At 37.6% G+C, this 24,301-nt stretch overlaps 1 long non-coding RNA gene across 4 annotated transcripts in view; it reads left to right on the plus strand.

Moving 5' to 3' along the window:
• The first annotated feature begins 1,752 nt into the window (after positions 1–1,752).
• The window catches only part of LOC110825376 (uncharacterized), a 33,985-nt gene continuing 11,436 nt past the window's right edge, over positions 1,753–24,301 (plus strand). For all 4 annotated transcript variants that reach the window (XR_015816082.1, XR_015816083.1, XR_015816084.1 and 1 more), the window contains exons 1-2: positions 1,753–1,889; positions 1,969–2,017. This is a non-coding gene — a long non-coding RNA (uncharacterized LOC110825376). The remainder of the gene's footprint in view (positions 1,890–1,968; positions 2,018–24,301) is intronic.

A 24,301-nucleotide genomic window follows, 5' to 3' on the forward strand; every position in this document is an offset into this window, starting at 1 on the left:
AGTAAAAACTTAGGAGGTTCATGAACAATTATCTATCTTTCAGAAGTCCTTACTCATCTCTAGCTCAACTATGTATTATTCTTATAATAATTATGAATCCAACTAACAAAAAAGCAAAAAAAAAATGCGGAATGAAAGCTTAAACATCCTCAAGTAATAACCTAAACTTAGAGAAATACTCATCAAGTATAAAATTTGAACTTGGTACAAAATTTGTAATATAACTAAGTAAAACAAAATCTATACTAAATTAAATTTTAAGACAAAAAATTTGTCTCTTAGTGCGACGTAACATTAAAAAAAAAAAGACTAAAACCTTAACATTTAGATGTAACACCGCAGCTTTAGAGCTTGATTAAGATATAATACATGCTTGAAACCTCATAGTTGTATTAAGATAGGTCTAGAACGTGAGAACGATTTTAAAACCTTACACAACCTTTTGGCAAAGCTATCTTGTACCTCATAGGTATCTCAGAATAACTCTAGAAGCCAAAAGTTTCCTTATCCTCAACTACCCTTGAACCTTAGCATTGTTTATCCCAAACTACGTCGGCAATCCTAAAGCACTACACAAGGACCCATGAGTTTCCCAACTTTGTGTTAATTTAAAGGAGTGCACTTGTGCTTGCGAGGGGTGGTGCTTATTTCCAACTACATCAATTAACATACCGCATTTAGTGAATAATGATAATAATAATAATAATAATGAAAATTTTAAAATCAAAATCTACCGTGTTTAATATTTTAAAATAATAGTTTTAATTTTTTTAAAAAAGCAAACCTTACATCTTCGGTGAAACTAAAAGTCGTAAATCTTAAATAAAACACAAAAGTTTTAACTACTACCATTTTGTTATAATTCATTATAATTATTAATAGCTATAATTATATAGTTGGCAAAACAGATTTTCTATTAAGTAAAACTCATACTGTATAATTCTATAAATTTAAATTTAGTTAAAATTTTTACAAAATCCATAAGAGAAAAAGATATATATGAAAATAAAATTTTACAAAATGTATAAAATAAAATATTACCTTAAGAAGAATTTTTATTTTTCCTTCATCAATATGAATTCATTTTTTATTGCATCCAATGCTGCTACGAACCTTTTTTTAAAAAAATAAATTAAAAAAATTAGAAAAAAACACAATAAAGAGATATGCTAATTGATTTATGACATTAATTATATATGAAAGCTTATCCTTCCTTACTATTTTCATCAAATGTTTTGATGAATTCCTCACATTTCAGTGCCATTCGATAAACACCAAGGCCACAATTAAAATCAACTAATTATTTTTTAAAATACAAATTGTGTAAATGTAATGACCCAGCTTGCGTAAGTTAGAATTTGAATGCAAATTCATGCTGCATATAGTTTATTTAAGCATTAGGGGAATTTTTGGAAGTAAACAAAAAGGGATTCTAAAAATATAAAAATATAAAGTGTAATCTAAAAAAATAATAATAATAAATAATAAAATTGGGAAAATGACCAAATTAAAAACAAATTTGGGAGTTTAGTCTACTATGTAATTAAATAGAAGCCCAAATGATTAAAATTACAAGATTTGTGGTCATTATGGAATTTTCAGAAATCAACTTATCTACTTCAAAATGACACCATTTTGATTTTTTAAAAAATAAAATCAACGGTTTAGATCTCATCTCGCAATAGACAACTACAATTTGATCTTGTTTACTATATAAAAGTTCTTGTTCATAAAAAAATAATAATAAGAAACCCTAAGAGCAAATGAGCGGTGACAGAAAGGAGAAGTAGAGGGGAGATACGTGAAAGTGAAAGGGAAGAGAGAAGATTTTTCAGCGTGTTGTCCCTCAAAAGGCTAAGGTAGGTCGCGACAAGGCTAGCCTTCAGCTGGTAAGCTGCAGTTGCACCCTTTCTTCTCGTTCAATATCTTCTTTTGTAAATAAAGACAAATCAGTGATGGATTTTGCAGGTTGGGTAAAGAAGAGTAGTTGATACCATTGTGAATCACCTCGTTGAGGGTAAGAGTAGTTTATACTCTAAATCCCTAGATTTAAGCTAATATATTTGATTTAGATCATTATTTGTTATAGGATCGTAATAAGGATTGATTGTTGTGGATACTGTTGAAGGAATATGTGATGACTAGCAAAACTTGAATTGGTTGTGTTATGTGATGAAGATGGCGGTTGGAATTGAATGTGAAGTGCAATTAGGGTTTTTAAAGGTTGAAGAAGATGAAAGGGGGCTTCATGTGGGTCGGGTTGATTGTACCCACGAGGGCCAGGCTTGGTTTAACCTAATGGGTTTACCCATAAGGATTTATAGAACGGGCTTAGTAATTAAGTTGGAAGAGGAAAAAAAAATTAAAATGAAAGGGTAAAAAAATATATAAATATATAATAAATGAGTAGCCTATAAAGGAAGTCGGGTATATGAAGTCCATAAGTAAAATGGGCCTAGTGAGGGGTCCAAAATTTTAGTGGATTAAATCTAATGAAAGGAAAAATAAATAAATAAATAAATAAATAGGGAAAGGAAATCCCAACTTGAATGGGTTGTGCACATAGAAGAATAAAGGAATTCCAGTGATGAATTGGGCCAAACCTGAAGAAATTAAGCAAAAAAAAAAAGGAGATTAAATTTCGTCGGCCTAGCCTATAGGAAAGGGATAAGAGTAATTAAAATTTCAATGAGCCCAGCCCTTAGGAATGGGTTAAGACAGAAGGATAAAATTCAGTTTGATGGGTTACATTAATTCAAAACACAGAGATAGGAAAGAATTAATAATATTGAGAAATTAACAAATGGGTTGTTTCATTGGGCTTCTAGCGCAAAAGCAAATAAACTAATTTGAATGAAGTATTATATGGGCTCCTAGTATACAGCCCAACAAATAGGGTCAACTATATTCCAGGCAGTGAATTACTATAGCTTAGAAAACAAGAATGATTATGATGGGCTTGAGATCTAGAATATGGGTTGAGGAAATTCATTACGACTTTAAAAAGATAAATTATATAAAATGAGACATTATTAATGAATATAATGCCTTAAAAAAATATTAGATATGTGATTTGGTTCAATAATAAATGGAGAGAATAAGCTATTTAAGAAATTATAGAGAAGTCGCGATTGATCAAATTTTGATAGCAATGTGTACAATGAGAAAAACAGAGAAATTTTTTTCTCATTGTAGAATTTAAATAATTTATGATGTGAATAATTTGGAGTTTAAATGTTGTGATCCATCTTTTAATATTTTAGATAAATTAAGATTTTTAGAAGTTGATGACTTCTAGAACTTGGGAGTAATTTACGCATGAATAAGTATGAAATTAGGACTCGTCCCAAGAATAGAATAAGGATGAATTAAGTAGAAATGTCAATGTATTATATTAAGCAAATTATGATAGAGCAAATTATGATAGAGAATACTTGGGATTAGCAGTAAAGATTTTCCTTATCATTGAAAAGTATTCATATGTGCAGTTCAGGATCGGTATGGAATGATTATGAACTCTATCTCATGGACCATGTATTGACTGTAACTATGACTGTATTCCTGAGGGACAATGTGAATTGTAACTATGGCTGTAACTATGACCGTGCCCCTGGAGAAGATGTAAATCGTAATTATGATTGTAGCTATGAGTATGTCCCTGGGGCACGGTATGAATCATAACTATGGCTGTAATTATGACTTGTGGGAGCTACGATTTGGTCCATGTTGATAGTGTGAATTATCATCTCCTTCCGTGATATTGGTTGAATGATACTATGTGATATGATAATGAGTCTATGTGCATATGTGATTGGTTGTGTTGGTGAATGATGAGAATACGTTGTTATGTGAATATGTATATATGATATGGTATTCTATGCGTTTAAGGAAGAATATTATATGTGTGAATATGTGTTCAAGAAAAGGTATTATATGTGTGATATGTGTTTAAAGAATGGTATTCTTTGTGTGGATAAGAATTTATAGAAGGGCATTATATGTGTGAGCATGTGTAATTAATATAAACATGATATTGTGTTTATGAAATTGTGAATAAACCAAAAGTAATTTATGAGAATGTAGTTATGTAAATTATGGACATCCTTTAAATGAAATGAGGTATATGAAAGTGAAAACATGTGACTAATAAGATCGATATAGTAGTGGAAATCAAATGGTGATGAAGGGCCTGATAAGCTTGAGGTAAAGGTAATGGTTCGAATCAATATATTATCTATGATCTTCTGATTGGAGTTTTAAATTATTCTTAATGACTAAGTGGTGGCTCACTCCTTTTTATTAATTCTAGAGCAGGAAGACTAAGAGCAAGTTTGTGGTCAAGAAAGACACAGAAGAATCCTTTTGTGAAATTGGAAAATTGTTTTGTAAAATAGATCTAAATAGTTACAGTAGAAACGTTATTAAAGACTTTGTGAGCCTCATGAATTGTAACTTTGTGCAAGGGATGTATGGTTGAGTTTTAGATTTTAGCATATTGATGCATTATTTATTAAATTTTATACGTGTGGTAGCACAGGCTTAACACTAGAAAGAAGGATGACTGGCCTACTGAGGCCTTCTCACTAGCTTAACACTAGCAGCACAGGCTTACCTATTCATCACAGACCTACGCTACGCACCTTGCTTGCCCTTTCCTTTAGAAAGGAATGGAATGAAAGACCAGTCTCATCCCCTTCCCCCACTTTCAGTTCTTTCTATGCATCTTGGATGAGTTGTATCATTGCTTTTCCTTATCTATGTCCCTTATTCAATTAGACAGCTTTCTTAATCAAATGAGATCCTTTCATTGCATATCTGTCTTTCCTTCCAATCTTGTGCTAACTCTTATTCTTCTCAGTAGAGTAAATAGTGTTAATAGCGCATAAGAGAAAGCTATGCCTTTTTTCGTCGTAACAAAAGCCTTCTTTTCACATACCTAATGGATTCACTATGGATTTTCCCTTCAAGATCTTTTTTTTCCTAACTTGGCATTCTTCCTTCAAAGAGGTCACTAGTTGTCCTTCTTGGATCATTTGTATGTAAGTTGTCTTCTGCCTATGTTTAGTTTATCCTTCTTCTATCTCTAGCAATTCAAAGAAGAATGTAAAAAGCACGTTGATTCTGTAGGATTTTGATAGATAAAAATCAACATGGAGACGTAACGCCAGAATTGCTACTTAGTAATAAGCCCTCTCTCTATTCAATAGGTGGAGTCATGTTAATGCATCCCACCGTGCTTTTTTGTTCTCCGATGAAAGAGAGAGATGAAGCTTTAAGGGAGGAAACGAATGAAAGGGAAGGAGAGTTGGGAATCAACGGCTAAGAGGAAAGCAAAGGATAGTATTTACTATGCTAATGTCAGTAAGCTACTATTTTTACTGTGCCAGCTAAGGAAGAAGGGAAAGAAAATAAGTCCCAAAAGTCAGAAGTAGATTCTTTCTTTGATTGAGAATGTTATGGCAAAGGTCCAGGCTAGACCTTGGAAGCCAGGAGTGGAAGTAGATTAGAAGAACGAAAAGACAAACTTTCAGTAGTGAGGGGTGCAGATGAGCGAAAAGAGGTTATAGGAACAATGCTTTGACTGCAAGAGATCCCATGAAAACTATTTTTATATTGAAAAAATGGAATGAAGGTAACCCCTAAGACAAAGCACTTTCTTTCCTTTGAAAGAAGCTAAACATCTAATAACCAAGAAGGCAGAAAAGGGATCCTTTCATGAGATTCAATCTCAAATTAGGGGATTCCATGGTCACCAATATAGGAAATTAGCAAGGATTTGATGAGATTTATGTAACTATCTTTCCTTTATGTTATATAAGCTTTCTGCCTTTATTTACTTCTATCTTCTAAAGACATTTGGCTTCTTAAGAGGTCATGCTTGGTAAAGAATAGCTGGACAAGGTACGAAGTGGGTAAAAATCCCGATGAAAGTAGTCCACCTAGATTAAGTTAGAAAGTCAGAGAAGACACTCCTAGACAATACGATCTTACAAGAGAGAAGGAGGAGAACATCTTTATCTATTTGATAACAAAAAGGTAATAGACTAGACAAGGAGATGATGATTATAGATTTTAAAGAGAAAGAGAAGACGATCTCCGAGAAAATGAAAGAGCAAGCAAGAAAAAGAAAGAGGAAAAAAAGACTGAAAAACATCTAAATGAGAAAGAAAAGAAAAAGCCGACTCTTCTTAAGCGTTAGCGGCCCTCTCACCCAAGAGTCACTCACTTCGCTTCAAGAAAAAGAAGAAGAGTATGAAAAGCATGAAATCGACATCTTTGAGTGGCGATGAAGAAAAAACAAGAAGGCCTGGAACGAGCAAGATTATTAACCCTCAGGAGAAGTAGACACCCAAAGAAAACAGACTCCCTAGCCTGGCCTATCATAATGGAAGAATAGGTAGACGAAAATTCCGTAAACCTCTACCTAAAAGAAAAGAGATATATGTAGACCATTCTCAAAACAACTTTGTAGTACGGGGGGAAAGCAGGTCGGGGAGAACGAATACAAAAAATACGTAAACGCCTTGGGCCCCCGAAAGATATAAAAAGGCAAGCTATATTGAGACTGATTATGTTATGGTGAATACAAAAGATGCATTTTTGATGTACTCAGGAAGATTGGGAATAGTAAAATACTCAACAACCCGTTTTATTATGCTACACTACAAGTAGATGAAGTAAAAAAAGCAATGCATTGGCATATAAAGACTGCAAAAAGGAAGAAAGACGAAAAGATGTTAAAAAAATCTCAGGACATTCAGTGTGGGCCCTACTCCTACGACTTAAATTTATGATACAATTCTTCCTTGCATCATATAAAAGCTAAAGGGCTCCGCTTGTTGATTTGGCATTAAGTGGGACCCTTTGCCCTCCTCCAATTCTTCGGTTACCTACAAGAATTAGAACTCAAGGGAATGTACCCGATTTTTAGCACATACAACTATGTTAAAAAAGCCAATGTCGTATTCGGCCTTAAAGTTTGTTGATAAAAAAAAGGCAACCTTTTTTTTTTCCATAACTCAAAGTCTCTAGTTGACTTTCTCGAGGTCCATTTCGTTATCCTTCTGACAAATATCCACTCTCGGATACTCCTTGACTTTTCCCATGGATCTACGGGGTAAATAGATTGCAATTATTTTCTTAGTTTCCCCTTGTGGTTAAAGTGAGTCATGGCTCGATCTAAGAATGCTGCTTGCTGCTCCGCGGAGAATTCCCCTCACTTTTGGGGGATCGATGCTCTCAATTTCTCCCTTTACGAAAAAACATCAGCAACTACAGGCACTTGCTGGCTTCCTACTAATGTGGCGCCGAAGTCAAATCTAGATCCACATAATCCCCATTTTGAATGGGTTGACCAAGGTAAACCTATTATAAAAGAGGTTTAAGGGGGCAGGCTTTCTTTACTTATCCTCCATTTTCTCGTGAATCAGCGAAGGCTAGTACTTCACTTCTTTACCCTTCTTTTTTATCGAATCGATCCAGTCTGATTGGATCATAGACAAGTTAATCTCCTACTCAACCCCGGAGGCTCGTACCTGCAGTCCTGGCGACGGGGGAATGACCAGTGTCTCTTACTTATGTACCAATGTCCGATTGACGCGAGACCAAAAAGAATAGATTCATTCAACCCATATTCCCAGGAAGCGAAGCGTTGGAGGGCTCATCAATCGTAGTAAAAAAAGAGAGCAGAGGAAAGAAAAATTGAAAAGCAAGAATAACTAAAAAAGGAAGGAATGGGACAACTCTTAAACTATTGGTAAGCTATGGACCAAGAAGGCCAGTGAGCACGAAGGTGCATATGGGAATAAAAAAAGGGGATATACTATGGAAGCATCCACTATGGGATAAGCATACTACTTGTGAATTAGAAAGAGAGATTCAAAGCTCCACCAGGCGAGGAGCATAAAGAGCATAATAAAAGGAACAAGTACTTTGAAAGCTACTAGAGTAGCAGCTAGAGAGGCTAGATAGCTTGAGAAAGGGGAGAGGGGTTGAGAGGAAGAGGGTTCCCAAAGAATTGATGGAGTTGCTTTGACTTTCATCGGTGTTGGTTGGCATTCAACCTATTCTCTTAATTCACTGTCCATCTCAATTCTTCTTTTTCTCGGATAGAAGAAACGGAGAGATAGATTTGAGAAAGAAGAAGTTTAGAGGGAAAGAGCATTCTTAATAAGGGAAGGGCCGATTAAGATCCCTTCCCGGCTCATTTTTCGTGGGAAGAGTTGGTGAGTTAAGTTTGAATTAGCAAGCCAGCGGAAGTAGCCTTCTCTCTTTTTATTTACTTATGAAAAAGCTTTTTGTCTTTCTTTTTTCTGCCAGTCTCAGATAAAATCTTGTCTTTTGCAAAAGGATCTCATGTCTAAAAGAAGGAGAAGAAAGTAGATCTGAGTTATTGTCTTGTTAGAGGCGGTGAGACAAGTAAGACATTTCCATTCTTTCTCTCCAAAGATTCAATCTTTGTTTCCGGATATCAGGAAGAAAGGAAGAATCAAAGACTGCCTATGATTATGCACTAGGAAGATTCTGACGGGTGTCAAAAAATAGATAGGGAAGGACCAAGCATGCACTCACAGCTGCTATGCAATGCCAGTGGTGTGATGCACACAGCAGAAGTTTACAATCTTCAAATATATATGCAATGAAAATCCTAATCCTTATGGGAAAGAAAGGAGAACCTGCCCTCTATAGAAGGAAGATAGTGCCAGGAGAGTTCGAGGAGAACTAAAAGGGGATACGCCAGATTGACAAAGCGAGAGTTAGTGGGTCTGCCTATAGTGCCAGGAGAGTTCGAGGAGAACTTAAAGGGGATACGCCAGATTGACAAAGCGAGAGTTAGTGGGTCTACCTATACTACGCTTCTTTTATGAGATGGCGAGAAGGAGGTGCATGAGAAAGAAAAGATCTCTTCTCTCAAAGAACGACTCTCTCAAGTCAGGGATTTCGATGAAAGTAAAGTAGACGCCATCTTTGACATCTTGATCGTTAATGGTTAGCTGACTCTACCTCCATGGAAGCGACCCGCTGAGATCGAGAAAGTTGATGATTCAACTATTGTCGGTCCATTGTGGGACATAGACTAAGACAGTCTTTTCTCTTTAAGAGCTGTTGGAAGAAGGGTAGAAGAAATTGATGCCAGACCCAGACCTAGATCAAGAAATTATTTTTGAGTTCCGTAGCTGGCTAAAAGCCCATTTCTGACTTCTAATAAAAAGAGTTATCTTTAAATTCCAATCACTCGGCCAATCTCCTTATCTTCGTGCGAACATCTCTCTAAGGGTAGTCGCTCTAAAGGTAGTTGACCTGGGTAAGGTAGTTTCATTTTGGTATAGCTCTTGTAGCTAGCTCTTAGTCGTTTAGTAAGGGCATGGGTTAAGGAAGGGAGTCACCCTCGGAGAGGAAGAAGAAGGCCTTTTTCTCTTGTTTAGCCAAATCTGCTTAGGCAGGTTGGTTTTGCTGCTTTCTTTGATTCCCAGTGCAATTGTATATATATATATAAAAAGTAGTGGATCAATGCTGACGGTAAGCTTTAAAGCTACCTAGCGTAGATGTGACGACCGCTCTCTCTTTCGATAGAGATGGAAAGAAGCTTCCTTCTACGCTACGCACCTTGCCCGATTGTAGATAATATACCTGGAGATTCGGTAAAGTCTTCCGTGGCTGACTCCTATTCCCTTGATTCAGTTTAGTTGGTCAGATTGGTCTCGAAAAGCCCTCACCTAGGGGAGGGAATGAAATGGCCTTTTAGTCTACTAGGCAGAAAAGTCTTTTATCGTAGTGCTACAAGGCCACACAAGAAAACTTTTAAAGAAAAGCTACTGACATAGCAGAAGCAAAAGCAAAGGATTACTATCAATCCCATCACAGAAGATAGAAAGAAAGCAAAGTTAAAAAAAATAAAGAAAATTAAATCTAGAGCAAAGACCCAATAGATGAACAGAAGGCCAAACTCCTCCAAAGCTGCAGACTGCAAAAAAAAAGCCTGTTCTCTAAAAAAAAGTCTGAGAGATACAAATGAAGAAACTAATGGCAAGGAATTAAAGAGCTCCAATTAGTAAGGAAATATCATATTCCAGTTGCACATAATAGTTCTTGGAGTTGAGTGACTTCAACTTTGATCTTTAACTCCTTCCAAGACTGCATTTTTAAGCTAAGATCTGCAAGAAGAAAGTTGATAAGTCTTGAAACTAAAAGACAGTTGCCGTGATGCAATCTTATCTTCCTCTTTCCCCAGATATAATAGATGGAAGCACACTAAGCTAATCTAAGCAAGACAGCCAGCACACTCGTCTTGGAGAGATATTTCTTAGCCCAATTCAATTCATCATTCTATCCCACCACATATTTATAGATATTGTTCCTTTTCAAAGGGCAAGAAAAGAATAAGTGATCTCTGGTCTCTATATGTTGCTGACACAGTAAAGATTGCATGTAAACTTGCCGACCCCACTTAGCTTGCCTTTCCTTTGTTGATAGTCTGTTGAGTATAGCAAGCCAGCAAATGAAACTCGATCTTAGGATTCAATGAGAACCCCACACATGAAGCAGTCCACTTTCACATTTTTCTTTCTCATACTTTTCCAAGAGCTGCTAATTTCAAACTCTCCATTCTGAGAAGGAGTTCACCATGTCTACCTCTTATTGCTTAGGAAAGAGAACTCCACAAATTAGACTTTGAATTTGGACTAGGTCCTTAGATCTAGCTGGAGGCCATTTCTAATCATTGTCTTGATTAACTGCTGCTACTATTGTCTCAATATCAATGAAGATTGTAGGCAGAATCATAAACAATTCTCCTGCGGTAGCTCTGCAGCAAAGCCCCATGAGGATGCCAAGAATCCCACCAAAAGAATGTTACCTTCCCAATGATATGAAAAATCATTCTTCTGGATTTTTCCCTTAGCTTCTAAAGCTTTCTCCACTCCCAAGAGCAGAAGATTAAGACCCTAAACTTCTGCTCTTTCGTATCTTTAATCACGCATTCCATCTATAGTGAGCCAGATTTGGTGAAAGGAGACCAAATACCTCTAAGCACACAGCACACAGGCCTTCTTCCAATCCACAATTTGATTGATTCCTAGACCACCTTCTTTCTTAGGATAGGTGACTTTCTCCAAAGAATTTTCCGTTCTACAGAAAAGCATTACACTTTCTCTCAATAACTTTTTTTTTTTATGACAAAGCTAGGCAATATAAAAAGCACCAATCATTTTGAATGCTGACAATTAAAGAATTAAGAAGTTTCAGTCTACCAGCAAATGAGAGATGCTTAGAAGTCCAACTATTTCTTTTATAAGTCATTCTTTCAATTAAGGACTTGCAATCATTATCATTAAGCTTCCCTATCTTAAAAGGAGTAAGTTGCTGTCTTTGCATAATATGATTCTTATCCACACCAGAGAAGAAAATCTCACTTTTGAAAGCATTAAACTTTAGGCCTGAGATTTTTTTAGAAGAAAGCCTTCAAGATTCATTCCTGTGACTGCTTGAATAGCTTGACAGTTACCATTAAAAAAGATCATAAGGTCATCGGTAAAGCATAAATGAGTGAATCTAACCTCTTTGAATTTAGGATTCAAAGGTCAAGTTCCCTCCATATCTGCCTTGTTTAGAAGTGAAGAAAGAAAGCAATTCCATAGCTATTAAAAGTATGGATACATAGGATCAACTTGCCTCAAAGCCTTTTTGCCAGGAAAATAGCACAGAAAACCCTCTATCTCCAAGAGAAAGCCTTGTTGTAGTGATACAAGACTTCACCAAGTTTACAAACTTCCCAAAAAAGCCCAAAACAAGTAGAATATTTAAAAGGAAGCACCAGTTCATTGAGTCAAAAGCCTGAATAAGATCCATTTTCAAAGTGCATCTAGAGGTTAGCCCAGACCTATGAGAGTGCTTAAAAGAAATTTCTTGAGCTAAGAGGAGATTATCCACAATCTTCCTCCCCTCAATGAAAGCACATTGGTTAGGACTGATGATGTGAGGAATTTCAAACTTCATTTTATTAGCTAAGATTTTGGAAATGCATTTGTAGAGAGTTTGATAAGAGGAAAGAGCCTTATAGTCGCTCATTCCTTCAGGGTTCACTTTGGGACTAAGCAAACAAATAGTAGTGGCATTCATATCATAAAGGAGCTTGCGATTCATGAAAAAGTAAGAAATAGGTCTAGTTACCACACCACCAAGATTACTACAGTATGGCTTTCAAAAGTCAGCTGTATAACCATCAAGCCCAAGAGCCTTGTTCCCATTGAGGGAAAAAATGGTTTGCCTGATCTCATTCTGAGTAACTTCCTCTAGCAGCATACGTCCATAATATGAAAAAATCTCTATCTGTAATAGGCTTTTGAAATAATAAATTTATCTGCCCAAAAGATCTTAATTAGACTTCCCTAGCAGGTTTTGTTCTGATAGAAAGCCATAGCCTCATTTTGAATTTGAACTCCTCATTCTGCCATCAGATCTATGCTATAAATTGTTCCTAATAGTCTTTTTTTTATCTTTTGGATCTTACTATTTTAGTAGGCGCTAGCCTTCTGATCTCCAAAATCTATCCAAGAAATTCTTAACTTTTGCTTGAAAAAAGCTTCTTCAGCTATACTGAGTTCTCTATACTTCACAGCTAGCCTTTTCTCTTCTACATCAAGAGAGTCATTTCTAGGATAATTTCAAAATAAGCATTGAATATTCTCCAGCTCAACTTTAGTGCTCTAGCCCTCTAAGAAAGATCTCCATTCCTACGGCAATTTTATCAACGAAGGTGTCTAAGGCCGGATTGACTAACCTAAGCCTGAAGGGGGCCTTGCCATAGTTGGGAGTCTCCTTCTAGTTAGATTGATGAAGGCTAAGCTAGGTTTGGTAATAGAAAAAAGAAAGAAAAGAGATCGAACTTGACTTTATTTTGGTAAGAAGGAGCCTTTCTGATCCTACTTCTTTCAAGAGAGTCTCTTTCAGTCTCCTTCGGACTCTCCTCACTGGTATATGACCTAATACTGGATTAAGGGATATATAACTCTGGTACTTATGAGATTGAACTTTAAAATTGTGCAGGGGAATATTAAAATCGATGGATGTGTTTAGAGGCACTAAGCTATGGATATTCTTTGAAATTGGAATAGGTTCCTGCTTTGATTCAAAAAATAAAGTGAAAGGGCCCGAAGGGGCTTACTAGAGACCCCATTAATTGGACTCAATCAATCAATTCCTTAAACGAGTTCAAAAATGCTTTAAACAAAATTATGCTAAAGTGGATGATTAGGATTTTATTCCATATTCCAGGTAAGCTTTCATAGTAGAGGATGCATGCGAGAAGAAAAACTCTCCTTCTTTTTTGAGTAAAAAGCTTATTTTAATCATTCAAAGTGTCTCCGAGAAGGTCGGGTCAAACTATGGATATAAGCCAAAGAGAGGAGTTTGGGGCACCAGCTTTTCTCAGAACCTAGGGGAGAGACTAAAAGATGTCTCTTTATCCCCCTCGGGGAGACCCTTCTTAATTGATTACCAAATCTTAATCGAATTGCCATTCTCTAATCAAGGAGCGACTAATGAAAATAGAGTGAAATGTTTTATTCTAGGTCGAAGCACTCTGATCCTGGGCTTTTGAACATCAAGCTTGTGTACAGGCCTCTCTCTTTCTTCTTGCTTCACAGCTGCTATTCACCCCAATTCACTTAAGAAAGCATTCAAGCAATGGCCTGGTTATTTATAAGAGGTGTGGCTATGTCATGTTCTCGGTGTATGCGCGAAGTGAATCTTCTATACCGTCCATAGTTGGTGGGCAATTCATTGTTCATGCATTTGGGACCGTTATCACTAGAGATTGAACTTAGTGCTAGGCTTCCGCTGTCAGTACGGCTCGGATGATGAAATTGAACGTACTTTGGTTAGTCATTCTACTTGTATTGACTTCTGTTTGTCCCTCTGTTCCTGATCCTTTCAAGCATAGAATGAAGCGAGTGGGGATTTCCGGGTTTTAGGCAATTGAACTTCTAAAGAATTGGGAAATTACAGGGGATTCCTTCCTAAATGAATACTTTCCAAAGGGAAATGTTAAGTACTCTTACCGCTCTCTGATGGATGCCAGATGAAGCCAAAATCCTTTGAATGAATGTCTTAGTACGGTAAGCTCCTTCATGCCTTTGCTCTTGCAAGTGGGAAAGAGAGTACTCCTATCTTGCTAAAAAAAAGGAGAGATGAGGAAGGCAGAGATAGGTAAGCCATTGGTGGAGAGAGGTAGGGCATGCCAAATACTGATTACCGGATTGCCTGATTGCTAGTATGGAGATATTCCCTTCGTACCTTTATGACTTTCTTACCTGCTTAACCGCTTTGCCCCTTTACCACTTTACTCTTACACTAAACAGAGTCTTTATCACCTTAAGGAGCAATAAACAGAATTAGTGATAGCTATACCAATTAGAAGAAGGAGCAAAGGAAAAAGGAAGCATATCAAAGTAACTTCTGGGGGCTAGATAGGAGCGACATAAGACTTCCTTGCTTTCTTGCTATCTACTATCTATCAAGGAATGTTATACTATCGAACTATAGATGAGATGAAGAAAGCAAAGGACAAAGCCAAGGTTCGTAGCAGGATAAGGTTTTTAACGCTTTCTTCATTGCGCAAAAATTCATATATTAATAAGGAGCTGTAATAAACTGTCTAACTAGCACCCGTAATAGTCTACTTAGAAGAATGGGTAGCATCTTTACCTTCTATCATGATTTAGTTTCACTCATAGGTTAAAGAGATGTGGAACTCTTTAACAACAAAAATAGCTTAGTGTCTTACGTGATAAGGCCTCTTTTTAAGCAACAAAACAAGAGTTACTAGAAGCGAAGTAGGAGTAAGAGAAAAAGAAGTTCCAGCACAAAAATAAGCTCTTCGACCACTTATTTTCCTAACTGTAACGGGATCTTCTTCTTTATAAAAGTTACCACCTCTTCTTCACATAAAACCATTCGTTCATAGTCGACAACTGTAGATAGGGCCCTCCCTAATGCTCTTATTCCTACTTGCGGATTCTCTCAATCCATAAAAGAAAGCATCCCTTAAGCCACAACAGAAAAATATGAATATAATAGGCTTTTTAAGTCTAGAAAAGATTCATCAACAGAGTAGGAAACCATCATCTCCTGTTCTGTCCCTGACCCTTAAGACTCCCCCGATTCTGCTGTATGGAGCCGCCCCTATAACCTACCTACTACCTTGAAAACCTCCACCTTTTTCTCAGACGGAGGACTCATGGCAAGAGACGAGGAAAACACCCCTTCTTCTTATTATTATAAAGTAAGGTGTGGACACTTTCTGAGGAGTGAAGTCTAGCAAACGAGAGTATATAGTCAATCTAAATTTGACCATGAATACTAGAAATAAGACTCTCAACAAAGGAATACAACTAGAGGGATCCAACCATCAATGTTCGTTCTACCGGACCCATGGAGAACATGATCCATTCTCTTTCCCTCCCCTGGTCCGGATAAAGAGAGGCCCAAACAATCCACCCAAACAATCCACCCACTAGGGGAATGAAAATAAATGTCCTATATTGTAAGAGCACCCAAAGAGATAAAATGTCGAACTAGAGGATCCTTCAGTTATGGTTGATCTTTCGTTTTTGGCTCGATACGAGAATAGGGAATCAATGCATGGCTTTCACCAGCTAAGGGTAGGCAGTCGTTCTAACTAAAGAGGTAGAAATAGGGAGGGAATGGATAAGTAGGGATCAATGGGAAGGTTGGAGTGACTTTCTTTTCTTTTTTTTGACTCTATAGGGTACCATAATGTGTGGTGTACTTTTAAGCTCTTTCAGGCAAATGCTTCTCTTATATAAGTATAAGAGAATCCTGGGATCAAGCAGGTTAGCCCTTAGGCGGAAAGCCTTGAAGGATAGATTCATTGGATGATTCATTCCAGTCCAGTCTGAAGTCAGTCAAGTAAGAACTGACGGGTAGATTCACTAGCTGTTACTTCGTGAACCATCAGGGTATTCCTATTATCTTTCACCCGAATCTATCTATCTATAGCCCGGCTATAAAGCGAGGCAAATAAACTTGACTGAATCTTCCTTCTCTTATGATTTTTTTAGTTAGAGAGATAGATCACTCCGAAACCTAAGAGAAAAACCTTGACTAGCTCTTCTTTATAATTCGAGACTACAAAAGAAAATTCAACGTCCTTACCTTAACCTTCTAGCTAAGTATGAACAGAGTGAAAAGTCAGGAAAAGTTCACCACAGAAAGCATAGTCACAAGGGCAAGCGAACCATAGAGACCATTTTACAATCACAAGAGCTGAGCTGAAAGAAGGGTGGATATAATTCCCCTAAGGTGACTTCACTGCAGGGATTTCTATTAAAAAGCCAGGTGATCTACCTTAACGGCACCCTGGTATTCCTTATTATTGATAGCACAGGTGATCCCTAAAGGGCTCACTTCATCGATCTCTATATAGATCGCCCCTAGATCCCATTAGACTGATTTAGTGTTGTTAAGCTGTGAATAAGAAATGTAACTTAGTTTAGGGCTATCTTTCTATCCTGTTTAGAAAGATAGCAACCATCAAAGAGAAGATAAAGGCTATTTTCCACTTGACTTCTTGAGGGGAGGCAGAGAAGAAGTAGTCATTTTATCGGTTGTCGGAAGAGTTGTACAGTTGGTCTTGGTGCTTGAGTCAGTCCGTGGTCAACAGTGGAATAGGTAGCTGTTCTTGCTCCTGAAAAACTACTAAGAAGAATAGCTTTTCTTTTTGCTCGATCGAATAAGATCTAGAAAGATTCAACTTCTCCTACAGGGAAATCAAGCCTTTTTAGTTCAGGTAGTCCATTAATTAGATTACCTCTACGTACATTATCTATAATAAGGAAAGACTTGATTCCAGGTAGCGAAAGGGAGTAGCAAAAGGGAAATTCGTTAGGAGAGAATGCCAGGCGTCCAGCTTAGCAACCATTGAACTAGCTGCCACCAAAAGTGAAAGGGAGTCCCAGTAGATCATAGAACAAAGAGAGTCATAGTAGTCTAAATCACCAAGTGAAAGCAGTAATTTTGGAGTTAGCTCTACAGATGAAGCAGGCAAAGAACTTTAATTATCATATAAAAGAGTTATATAATTTCTAGAGATTCAGCCCCTAGAGACTAGTTAGCCTTCTTTGGCTTGGGTGGATTGCTTTGAATAGAAATGCTTTCTCTGGTTCACTAAGGTAGTTCGACTAGCTGGAACGTAGTGAAGGTTCAGTTGCTCTTTTAAGGAAGGAAGCTGAATTAGGATTAGTCATCCTATTGTAACTAAAGAAGTAGTAGAGTAGATGGCCTATCAATCACAGTTGCTATCGATGCAGAAGCACTCATCATCTTATAAAGGACTTCCCTTAGCAGCTGAATGATGTGGCCAGACCTGTAGCTCAGGGTCATGTATACCACCTTGATGAACCCGGTGCCCTCCCACTCCTATCCTCATATAGGGTATGCTTTCTATTCATGATACTTTTGCCAAGGCTTTGACCGATAAAAGTGCTACCCATTTTTTTATCTCTTGTGCATTTGCTTGTAAATTTGATATTATGCCTGAACCTTTAAAGGAAATATTGACTGTAAAGACTCCCTCTAGGGGATTATTAGAAGCTCACTGTGTGTATAAAGATTGTAAGATAAAAGCTTCAGAAATAGATATATTTATAGACTTAATACTCTTAGATTTCTCAGGATTTGACATCATTTTAGGAATGGATTGGTTAGAAAAATATAGGGCAATTATTAATTGTGAAAGTAAAGTTGTAACCTTCTGAACTCTGAAAAAAAAATAAAAATCTATTTTTCTATCTAACAATTGAATAAATAGGAATATAGATGTTGATCTTACTGTGTAGTCCGTTCCTATTGTTTGTAACTTTCTAGAAGTTTTTCCTATCGAATTACCTAACCTACCTCTCTCGTGAGAGGCAGAATTTTCTATTGAACTGATTCCTAGAACCTAACCAATTTTGAAACTTGCCTATCGCATGAGTCATGTTGAGGTCATAGAACTGGGAACTAGCTTTCCAAGCTTATTGGCCAGAAGTTTATTCACCCTAGTAACTCCCATTGGGGTGCTCCGGTATTATTTGTGAAAAAGTAGGATGGCTCCCTCAGACTATGCATAGACTATCAAAAACTCAATCGAGTAATAATAAAGAGTAAGTATCCCCTACCTTGAATTGATGACCTTTTCGACCAATTGCAAGGAGCCACAGTCTTTTTTAAGATTGACCTCAGATCGGGAACTACCAACTGAGAGTTAAAGAAGAAGATATTCTAAAGACCACCTTTCAGTGTAGATACGATCTGTACGAGTTCAAGGTGATGTCATTCAGGTTAACTAATACCCCAGCTGCCTTCATAGATCTCATGAATAGAATTTTTTAACATGCACTAGATCAGTACATCATTGTATTCATAGATGATATCCTAGTGTACTAAGACATCCCAAGTGCCAATTAAGGAAAAAGTATATCATATACAGATTCAGAATAACGAGTGCATGATAAAATTTATGCAGCGGAATCAATCCTTAACAAATCCCTTACAAATATATATAATGTTCCAAATGCATACATAAACTAAAGCTAGAAGTGGCTATAAAATATAAAATATAAAGGCCACTTCTTTCACTATGCTACTGGAATTCATCAGAGCGCGGGAACAGGCATGCACTCAGACTTGTGGATCCACGAGATCCTTATAGACTTCGAATGGTAGATTTGCCTGCGGTTCTTCGTTTTCTTCCTCATCTGAAGGGCCATGGAAAGAGTGAGTTCCATATGCTCAGTAAAGAAAATAATATTAAATTAACATCGTAAGATTTCAAAAGTTTATTATTTTACCTTACTGATTAGCTTCCTTACTTACTAACTCATCATTATAAAAACCATTTATTTAAATATGAAAATGGTACGTTAGCATAGAAAATCAAATATATATCATGCCCAATAATAGAGAAAATCAAATAAATCATAAAATGCATAGATTTTTAATGTCATGATTCACGAAGTTGTTACAAACTTCCATCTATGAGGGAAGATATAGATTTTCAACTACCCAAGTTGAATGAGCAGATCAGATACAGATACGACAATTTGCTCAACCTAACTTCTGGCTTGCCAAACCATGGTACGATCTATGACCACGATTCTACCAACCATAATAGTTATAACAGATATCTATAGTCACTTCATTACTTAGCTATGGCTGACTCCTACATATAGTGCGATACCACTCTCGTTAGAGGGCACACCGCCATCCACTAGGAGTGATCTTCTTACTTCTTTCCAGACTAGATAGAGGAGGGAGAAACCGTTACTCCAAAGGGTAAGGGGAACAGATACCCTTCAGAGATAAAAAGCCTAATGAGACACTTGATGCAATATGCATGTCAATACAGATACACTTCGGATCATACAACCTTCATTCCACTTTTTCTTTTTATTTCTTTTTTTTTTATTATGATGGATTACATATTACATATATTACATGCAAATTCATCAAGTGTTAGTAATTCACACAACATGCTTGAAAATCATAGCAATTTGACTTATTTAAACATAGAGGCATCCAAAATAGGCAAAACAACAATAATATTAAATTTTTTTATCTAAAAATATTCCTTAAGATGTCAAAAGTAATACTAGATTCCTTACCGAAACCTCGATGTTTTCTTCTTCATCATTTTCCTTTCTTTCTCTTTTTCTCTCACTAATTTACTATCTCTCTCTCTAAACCTTTGAAAAATGGAAGAAAGGAAAGTGTGGAGAGGAAGGGGATGGGAAGGGCAATTTATAGAATTTTGGAATTGTTGGATTTGAGCCAAGTGCAAAATTCGGTGAAGAGAGAGGAGAAAAAGATTCTTAGCATGAAAAATAATAAAAAAATTTCGTCCACTCATAGAGGTGGTGCGTCGCCCAAGGTAGCAGCAGTGCACTGCCCGAGGTAGCAGTGCCTGAGAGGCATGCAACAGGCTTGCCTGTAGGCACATAGGCCTTCTACCACGCGTGCAGGGGCTAGCCTTCGTGCACGCAGGGCCTCGGCGAACTTGGCACCGCGCGCGCAGGCCCCAGGCGCATAGGGCTTGTCCATGCAGGCCTACTGCATAAACGGCACGCGCAAAGTGTACGGGGCCAGTGATGCGTGGATGACACGCATAAAGTGTGCAACGCTAATGATGCGTGGAGGCTGCCTGTGCGCGACAGGACGTGTTCGCAAGTCCTGACCCGACTTCGTGCGAAGGAGATGTGTGTGCTGTTCGCACGTCCATTGTGTGCATGCGGAGGGGACGTGAACGCTGTGGGCACGCCCCATGGCTAGTGTGCGCGAATGAGCGCACACACAGTGCCCAACACCCGCACAGTGCAGGCAATTAACTTTCTCGTAGGATTTTTCCCGCGAGCAAGTTTTCTCCTGCTTTGCCATTTTCTTATTTTTTTCTAAATTTTCCTTTTAAAATAAATTAAAATAATTTAAACTAATTTAAAATAAAATAAAATAAAAATAGATCAAAATCACGAATCTCGAAAAATATTTAACAGCATGAATTAATTTAAGTTTAAGGCGGCCAAAGGCCCGAATAAATAAAGTTTCTAAATCATTTTAGCACAGTGATAGGCGAGGCGTTACATCCCTCCCTCTTAAAAAAATTTTGTTCAAAATTTGTATCAAGTAAGTCTTGATACTTTTTCCTCATTTTGTCCTCCAACTCCCACATCGCTTCTTCCGGGTGTGTTACTGCCAACATACCTTCACCTTGGAAATTGTCTTGTTATGTAAAACGTTATCAGTCCACCCGAGAATTTCCACAAGAACCTCCTCATAGGTCATATCGACCTTTACCTTTACCTCATCATGAGGAATGTAAGACATCATGCAAACCCGCAAACTCTCGGGATAGAGCGAGGCGGTAAGCCACGGGTCTCATGCGTTCGATGATCGGAAAAGGTCTCACTTAACGAGGGCTTAACTTTCCTCTCTTTCAAAACCGCATCTTGCCTTTGTAGGGGTAGACTTTTAAGAAAACTTGATCTCCCACAGCAAACTCAAAGCGTCGCCTACGATTATTGGCATAGCTCTTTTGGCAGCTCTAGGTAGTTACCAAATTCTTACGAATTATTACGACCTTCCCTATGGTCTCCTGAATGAAGTCTTGTCTTAAGTGGCGCTGGTTCTAGGGGAATGACAAGGCCTTCCATATAAAGCTTCACATGAGGCTATACCGATGCTAGAATGGTAACTGTTATTATAAATGAATTCACAAAAAGGAAGATACTCATACCAGTTTTCACCAAAGTCGAGAATGTAAGCACGTAACAAATCTTCCAATGTCTTGATCATATGCTCAGACTGACCATCCGTCTGGGGATAATAAGCAGTGCTGAAGTATAATCCAGACCCTAAAGCTTATTGGAAGCTATCCCAAAAGTGAGAAGTGAACTGGGGGTCGCAGTCAGATGCAATGGATGAAGGAACTCCATGAAGTCAAATAATCTCATCAACATATAAGCGGGCTAACTTACTGGTGGAGTCCGTGGTTCGAATAGGCAGGAAATGAGCAATCTTGGTCAGCCTATCCACAATGACCCAAATGGCATTTCGACCAGAATAGGATCTGGGCAAACTGGTGATAAAATTCATAGTCACATGCTCTCACTTCCATTCAAGAATTGGAAGACTCTGTAGTAAGCCACTGGGTCTCTGATGTTCTGCCTTTATCCGTTGATAAGTAAGGTATCGAAAGACATAGTCAACTATATTCTTCTTATTTTATGGCCACCAATATTGATATTTCAAGTCTCGGTACATCTTGGTACATCCGGAATAAATGGGTAACTTAGAAGCATGGGCGGTCTTAAGTACATTAGTGCTTACTGCATTGGGGGCCCAAATTCGGTTATGAAATTTGAACAATCCATCATTAGAGATCCTAAAATCAGGAGATTCTTCTAAAGTGAACTTACCCAGGTTCTTGATGACTTCTGGGTCCGTGACTTGTGCTTTCTAAATCTTCATAAAGAGATCTAGTAGGGCTCAAATTTGGGTAAGGTATATCCCTTTGCCATAATAGCTAAGGTGGAGTGATTGTACAATGTCCATCATCTTCCAACTGGAGGCCATGGTTTGAGCCAGTACAGTAGGCTCCCGTCAACTTAGAGTATCGGTGACTATATTCCCTCTCCTAAAGTGAAAAATGATCTGACAATCATAATCCTTCAGAAGATCCATCCGGCATCTTTGCCTCATGTTTAACTCTCGTTGCGAAAAGATGTATTTGAGACTCTTATGGTCAATGTAGATTTCAAAAGTCTGAGAATATAGGTAATTCCACCATATCTTCAGGGCAAAGATAATGGCTGCCAGCTCCAGGTCGTGGGTAGGGTAGTTCTGCTCATGAACTTTGAGCTGTCGGGATCCAAAGGTGACTACTCTGCCATGCTGCATCAAGACACAGCCCAAACCAATATGAGATGCATCACAATAAACTTGGAATCTCCCCTCATTGTCTGGGAGGATCAACACAAGGGCAGAGGTGAGACAGGACTTTAGTTCTATGAAGCTTTCACTACACTTATAATTCCAAACAAAGCGTACTCCCTTTTTGGTGAGTCGAGTCATAGGGGTAGTAATCTTGGTGAATCCATCAATGTATCATCGGTAGTAGCCTACCAAGACAAGAAAACTACGTACTCGACCACATAGGTGGGCAGACTCCAGCTAGTCACTTATTCTACCTTAGACAAGTATATAGAAACTCCTTCACTTTAGATTACATGACCGAGAAAATAAACTTGATCCAACCAAAAGGAGCACTTGCTTAGTTTTGCATACAGTTGGTTTTCGCAGAGAGTCTCTAACACTTTAGCCAAATGCACAATATGTTCCCCATGGCTTTTGGAATACACCAGAATGTCATCAAAAAAGACGATGATGTACTAATTCAGTGCGTGTTAGAAAACTCAGTTCATTAGGTTCATGAAAGCTGTTGGGGCATTGGTCAATCCAAATGGCATCACCCTAAACTCGTACAATGCATATCTACACCAAAAGGCAGTTTTTAGAATATCTTCTTCTTTAACTCTCAACTGGTGGTACCCAATTCTAAGATTGATTTTAAAAAAGAACGTGACTCCTTGCAGCTGATTAAAAAGATCGTCGATATGGAATAAGAGGTACTTATTTTTAATGGTCACTCAGTTGAGTTCCCTATAGTCCATGTAAAGTCGGAGGGTATCATCCTTTTTCTTTATAAAAAACACCGGAGAGCCTTGAGGAGAATTGCTGGGGCAAATGAATTTTTAGGTGATAAGATTAGAAAGCTGATGTTCCAGCTCTCTTAGCTGAGTGCAACTCATGCGATACACGAGCTTCAAGATCGGTTGGGTTCCCGGCAATAATTCATTGAAGAACTCTACCTCATGTGGGGGAGGTTGACTAGGGAGTTCGATGGGAAAGACATCAGGAAAATTGCAAACAATAGATATGGAACACACAACAGGATCAATGTCCATATTCCTGTTCATTCAATTGATAAGAAAATGATAACAACAACTTTTATTTTTTTTTCGAGAATCATAAGATTACAATTTTACTTTCAAAGTCTATTATAGCTCTATACTTTTCAAACCAATTCATTTCTAATATTACATCAAATCCTACAAAATCTAATAGTATCAGGTTTATACATACTTCTATCCCTGAAGTTTTTATCTTACAATCCTTTTATATGCAATGAGCCTCTAATAGTCCTTTAGAGGGAGTTTCAACCACTAGAGTTTTTCTTAAAGCTTCTAGTCTAATTTCTAAGTTACAAGCAAATGCATAGGAAATAAAGGAGTGAGTTGCACTAGTATCGATCAAAGCCTTGGCAGGAGTATTATGAATAGAAAGCATACCCTGGATGAGAATAGGAGCAGAAAAGACTTCATATTCATCTAAGTGGTATACTCGACCTTGTGCTATGGGTTGGGTTACATCCTTCAGTCATTGAGGAAAGTCTTTTATAAGGTGTTGGGTGCTTCTACACTGATAGTAGGCGTTATTGATACGCCGACAGGGTAGGTCACCATGCGAGCAACCACAATATTGAAAAGGTTGGTTAGCTTAAATAGATGGAGTTATAGGTCGGGGCAAGGCAGGAGGAAGGGCAATTCTGGTTCATTTGTCTGGGGGTTACTTACTGGGTTAGGCAATCTTTTCTAAATTGTTGGAGTTGTTGTTGGGCACGAACTGGGGCAAAGTGTTGGTGCTTAGCCGAGATAAAATCTTCAGCCAAGTTGACATGTTCAAACACCTC

The sequence above is a fragment of the Carica papaya genome, chromosome 9 (assembly GCF_054855325.1).
Source record: "Carica papaya isolate Zhongbai chromosome 9, ASM5485532v1, whole genome shotgun sequence".
Classification (NCBI taxonomy): domain Eukaryota; kingdom Viridiplantae; phylum Streptophyta; class Magnoliopsida; order Brassicales; family Caricaceae; genus Carica; species Carica papaya.